The sequence below is a fragment of the Leptonychotes weddellii genome, chromosome 4, assembly GCF_054177405.1.
Source record: "Leptonychotes weddellii isolate Sample4059 chromosome 4, ASM5417740v2, whole genome shotgun sequence".
NCBI lineage: Eukaryota > Metazoa > Chordata > Mammalia > Carnivora > Phocidae > Leptonychotes > Leptonychotes weddellii.
This window is the reverse complement of record NC_138372.1, coordinates 128,482,724-128,489,102: the sequence shown is the minus strand read 5'-3', so window position 1 is coordinate 128,489,102 and position 6,379 is coordinate 128,482,724. Positions and strand designations below refer to the sequence as shown.

The window sequence follows — 6,379 nt, the reverse complement described above, 5'->3', positions numbered from 1 at the left end:
AAGCTCCCTTATAGCATCCAGGAGCCACTACAAAAACAAAACAAAGCAAAGCAAACAAATTAGCAAAACCTTCAGCTCTTTTTCTGTGATTTTCAAGTGGGTCTAAGATTGGCATAAAAGATGGTTAAGAGGGGGGGCACCTGGGTGGCTCAGTCGTTAAGCGTCTGCCTTCGGCTCAGGTCATGATCCCGGGGTCTTGGGATTGAGCCCCGCATCGGGCTCCCTGCTCGGCGGGAAGCCTGCTTCTCCCTCTCCCACTCCCCCCGCTTGTGATCCTGCTCTCACTATCTCTCTCTCTGTCAAATAGATAAATTTAAAAATCTTAAAAAAAAAAAAAAAGACGGTTAAGAGGGGCTGAACTCTACCACAGCCCAGTTATTGCCATTCTTCCTTAATGCGCATTATCTGCCCTTCCCCTTTTCTCTGAAATGAAGTAGCCAAACTTTTAAAGATTCACCTGGTTTCTGCCCATACCTCCTGTGAATTCTCCTCCTTTCATGCTGGTATAGGTACCCATCTCAAGAACTGTGGTCTGAAACAAAGTAGAAATCTGTCCTTCTAGGACTAAGTTTAGCACTAGTTGTTAAAATGGGTGGACCTGAGACTGCTCACCATATTGGTGAGTAAGTCTCTCCTCCATCCTTCCTCTCCCTCCCTCCCCATCTGCCCCCACCTAGAGGAGAATTAGCCACTGCTGCACACTGTTCAGACAGCTTTCTGTGAACCTATTTTCCAGTGGCCAGCATGCAACTGTGCCCCAATTTCTTTTCGATAACAGACAATAAAGTTGAGAACCATTTATTTTCTGGTTGACCAAACAGTTTGATCAGCATGTTCATTATCAATTATCATAGATTTCCCTTAAATTCTGTCAACCTGCATGGCTCTCATTCTTACTCTACCAGAAATCCTTGTCTCTCTCTCTGTATCCCACTTCATTGCTGAAACATCTTTCAAGAATTGTGAAGGGGTTGAGATTTTACCCAACTTGCAAGGTAGTAAAGTTAGCCTGCCATGAAACAGAGACAAAGATTTCATGGATGCTGGGAGAAGACACAAGACTCCCAATTCAGAGATAAAGGACTTATTTCTCATAACAGTACCAGTAGCCAGAGTATATGAATTTTTGCATACATTACATGAATCCCAATTCTTCCAGGGAGACATGAAGAGGGCAAGATGACCATTGCAAACAGTGGGTTTCAAGAGAGGACTCCTAAGCTTAAGGAACTTGAATCTTCTATAATAGGAAGGAAGCATGTCTGCCCTTTGCTTATGTAGGAATCCTTGTTTTATTATGTTGAGCAGCAAGCAAGCCTACTCTTTTCTTCAGAGTGAAACAATATGCCTTCCAAGTCTGATCATTATGCAAACATCTTTGAAAACAAAGTCCCGAACAAAAGCAGTTAGTACTTCACTCATGAGACATGCAGATATACAAGAGATACACTGCAAACTGTTCCCTAACAATAACAGTAATGTGAAATTATCACTAAACATAATTCATAATTTTGATAAAAATTGTCATAGACTCATTTAGGGAATTAAGAATATCTTTCCTAATAAATACTTCCCCTGTAAGTTTCGTGCTGTTATCTATGCAATTAAAATGAATGAATGTCTCTTTAATATATTTTATTGAAGTTCAAATACTTGTTTATATTCCCCAAATTAGCTAGTAACATTATGGTTCTGTGTTCTGAGAAGCAGTGCTAAAATGTTTGTTGAACAAGAAAGGATAGAAACAAATCATGGGGGGTTGCCTGGGAGCTGGACAGTGTCAAGAAAACCTGGCAAGTTCCTGCTTGATGTATCTTGGTGACATCGAAAGAAGGAGGCAGTTACTGATACTCAGAGGGCCTTAAATCCTCATCTGAAATAGATTAATACATGTTTACCATGTAATAGCATGCTTTAGATAAGAGATCTAACAAGTATTGTATTTGGTAACATCTGCTTTTATTTAATTGTAGTAGTGACTTAATAGGGTCCATATGGAGTGAGGAGAGTTGTTTCACAAAATTACATATTGAAACCCTGTTTTGGAGGGATGGAACAGTACTTTTCCCTTCAAAGGTGGCACTTTATAGTAATTTACTTCTTACTAGCTAAAAACTACCATTTTTTACACAATTTGGATCGTAAATTCTGATTTAAGGTAGTGATTTCATTAACAACACATTTTGTGAATTTGTAATTATTTTTACAATTGTGCTCAGCATATAAGCATATAATCAAGCAAATATTTTTTAAATATAATGAAAAGGAATAATGATGTCTTGATAACAAAGCTCACAATGTAGTTACATTTATTAAACACAAAAAGATTTGAGATTTTTTAAATTATGATTTGAGATTTTTAAAGCTATGTTCAGAGTAAGAAAAATACAATAGATGGAAACAGTCATACTCTTCAGGGGTGATTTTCATTTAAGTCATCTATCAACAGAGATGAAGTATTCAAATTTTGTTTCACTTCTGTCTTCTTCAACCTGAAGAACTATTTCAACCTAGAAGAAGTGAGAGAGAGAGGAAATCCATGATGTTTGAACAATTAACAAAAAGTAATCTTTTTACATAGGCTCATGTGTTCTATATCCTCAAATCTTTCGGTCTATAGTTTCCAAATGTAACAAATAAATTATTTAATGGAAAAAGTAATGAAGTAAGAGTTAAGAGAGCAGCTGGTCTAACCTTGAACAATTTCACTTGAATTATCTGCAATTAATTTTGGGGGCTATAAAATGAGGTGATTAGAAATACACTTTTCTTCTTAAGCCTTCTTTTGGATTAAGAAATGTGTAGGCAAATTAGATTGATGAATACGTCTACCTTCTTACTAACCAATTGTGCTTCCTGTCTATAAATAATATTGAAATTATTAGGAAATATGATAATAATGATCCAGATTCATGACATTGACCAAAGACATTACCCAAGACATCTTTTTTTTTTTTTTAAGATTTTATTTATTTGTCAGAGAGAGAGAGTACGAGCAGGGGGAGCAGCAGGTGGAGGGAGAAGCAGGCTCCCCACTGAACAGGGAGCCTGATGTGGGACTTGATTCCAGGACTCCAGGATCATGACCTGAGCTGAAGGCAGACGCTTAACCAACTGAGCCATCCAGGCGTCCCTACCCAAGACATCTTATTCACCACCCAAGACACCTTAGCATTTTGACTGGAGAATCACTGGAAAAGAGCACCCTACCTTCTAAGGTGAGTCCTCCTGAGACATGGGCCACATGACATGGTGACAACCAGGGGTCCAACTGACCAACTGAATCTCACAAGTTCCTATGTAAGGAAAGGGGAAACTGACATTAATTGATAGTTTTTAGTTTTTACCAGGGTCATATACTAATACAAATTCCCTATGAGCTAGCTTATTTTGGTCCAATTCAGCAGAGATCTTAACATATAACAGCAAGTAAATGGAGGAGCCAGGTGTCTTCCCCATTTACCTGACATCAAACCTTGTTTTCTATGCACTAAGTCACACTACTACTAAATAAACAATTAAATGAAATAACATGGCTCTTCTGGATGTCTCTTATCTCTTTGAATAGGTTTCACAGCTAGCTCCTTGAGGATAAAGATCAAGGCTTATTCATTACAGTACCTAGAGCCTAGCACAAAATCTGCACACACTAAGTGCTTATTAAATAACTCTTGCATGGAACTAAGACCATATCAAAAATTTATGGAATGTAAGAGTATTTTTCTCTTCAGTGTAAAAGATTTTTATTTAGATGAACACTTGCACCTCTCACTAGTTTTCTACTTGATATAAAAATCCAGAATGTTGAGATGTTTCAACGTGTAATAAGTATGGGAAAATGGTTTGAGAAAATAGAAAAACTAGATGAATTCCTGAGTACCAGCATAAATATTTTCATGGATTATTTAGGAATTAATAGCTTAATTTATTCTCATTTGCCTGTTTAATTAAAAATAAAAATGACGGGCGCCTGGGTGGCTCAGTTGGTTAAGCGACTGCCTTCGGCTCAGGTCAAGATCCTGGAGTCCTGGGATCGAGTCCCACATCAGGCTCCCTGCTCAGCAGGGAGTCTTCTTCTCCCTCTGACCCTCCTCCCTCTCATGCTCTCTGTCTCTCATTCTCTCTCTCGCAAATAAATAAAAAAAAAATCTTAAAAAATAAAAAAATAAATGACTCAGGGTGCCTAGCTGGCTCAGTCAGTACAGCATGCAACTCTTGATCTTGGGGTTGTGAGTCTGAGCCCCACATTGGGTTCAGAGATTACTTAAGAAAATAAAAATATTTTTTAAAAAGTATAAAAAATTAAAAATATAAAAATAAGTCTATTATCAATACATGCTATATTAAAAGCATTAAAAAGAGAAAGGGTATCATAATGGTGTAGATGAAAGACTTGAAAACTTGAAAAAAATCAATGAGAATGGACTGGAAAGCAACAAATGGTTGACTAAAGAAAAATTATTATATATGAAAGATAAAGGAGATCCATCATGCACATATTTCTGAATAGGGAATAAAACAAATGAAACAAAAATACTCAATGATATGGCAGAAGGAAATTTGCTGAAATAATGATACCTCTGAATTTTACCAGATTAAGCAGGTGCAACACATTCTGGAGAAATTGACCCCCCCCCCAAAAAAATAAAAGTGAACAGGCTTCCAAAATCAAAACACAATAAAACTACAGATTTTTGAGGTATAATAGATATATAAAGAACTATACATATTTAATGTGTACAATTTGATGAATTTGGACATATGGAAACACCTCTGATACCCATGATCACTATCAAGGTAACGGACATATCTAATTTAATCTCCCAGACTTTTCCTTGTATCTTTTTGCACATAACTCACTCCTAAGTATTTTCACATAAATCATTCTTGTCTTTTCCATTAGAATGAGATTATGATAAGGATATTCTCTAATCTTTTCACTAGTTGTATTCTAAAACATAGTTAAGTTGGGATTGCTGTCCATGAATTCATTACCATGCAAGTCACACACCTCTACTGCATTTTGTTTTAACTCATCTCTACTATATTGAATCTGCCTCCTGATTAAATAAATCTATTGGTTGGAATGCTAATTTTGCTACATGAAATAAATATGGGCTTTTTGTTGGAAAACATAGGGTTGAAGCATGACTACCCCTCTACCTGCTATGTGATTTTAGGCAAATTACATATCTTCTCTCATACCATTAAAAGCTGCAGATCTGTGGCAAGCAAGATTTGTGTCCTTGGTGGTCAACTGAATTAAAAATGGTTTTGCCATCACCCTCTTAATTTCTACTCTTAGAATTCTATAGAGTTAGCCAATTAATCATACGACTCTAATGTGGCACACTATATGCATGCTCATGGTAGTTCCTGAGAATGAAAGACGCACCCAATTATATCTTCACAGGAACTGCAGCTGATTTAAGTCACTGGATCTCCAGTTCTGTCAAGACTTCCACTCCTATTGCTATTACCTAGGCTCTTGGCAACTTCTTTGATCTTTTCTCCATCATTTCCCTTTTGTTCTTTTTGCTTTCTTTTTGTTTCTCACATAATTCTCGGGTTTTGTACAATTGCTTGTTTTTATGAGTATTGCTTTACACCTGGTATGAGGTATACCAATTTCTTTTTTAAATTTTATTTATTATGTTATGTTAGTCACCATACAGTACATCATTAATTTTTGATGTAGTGATCCACGCTTCATTGTTTTCGTATAACACCCAGTGCTCCATGCAATATGTGCCCTCCTTAATACCGATCAGCAGGCTAACCCATCCCCCCAACCCCCTCCCCTCTAACACCCTCAGTTTGTTTCCCAAAGTCCATAGTCTCTCATGGTTCATCTCTCCCTCCGATTCCCCCCCTTCATTTTTCCCTTCCTTCTCCTAAAGTCCTCCATGCTATTCCTTATGTTCCACAAATAAGTGAAACCAAATGATAATTGACTTTCTCTGCTTGACTTATTTCACTTAGCATAATCTCCTCCAGTCCCATCCATGTTGATGGAAAAGTTGGGTATTCATCCTTTCTGATGACTAATATTCCATTGTACATATGGACCACATCTTCTTTATCCATTCATCTGTTGAAGGGCATCTCGGCTCTTTCCACAGTTTGGCTATTGTGGACATTGCTGCTATGAACATTGGGGTGCATATGGCCCTTCTTTTCACTACATCTGTGTCTTTGGGGTAAATACCCAGTAGTGCAATTGCTGGGTCATAGGGTAGCTCTATTTTTAATTTTTGAGGAACCTCCACACAAAAGTGGCTGTACCAACTTGCATTCCCACCAACAATGTAAGAAGGTTTCTTTCTCCACAACCTCTCCAACATTTGTTGTTTCTTTCCCTGTCCATTTTTGTCATTCT

At 37.3% G+C, this 6,379-nt stretch overlaps 1 long non-coding RNA gene across 2 annotated transcripts in view; it reads right to left on the bottom strand.

The window, feature by feature from the left end:
* Nucleotides 1-1,670: 1,670 nt before the first annotated feature.
* The window catches only part of LOC115939454 (uncharacterized), a 17,847-nt gene continuing 13,138 nt past the window's right edge, over nucleotides 1,671-6,379 (bottom strand). For both annotated transcript variants that reach the window (XR_014144279.1, XR_014144278.1), the window contains exons 4-5: nucleotides 3,211-3,296; nucleotides 1,671-2,510 (exon numbers count right to left, since the gene is read on the bottom strand). This is a non-coding gene — a long non-coding RNA (uncharacterized LOC115939454). The remainder of the gene's footprint in view (nucleotides 2,511-3,210; nucleotides 3,297-6,379) is intronic.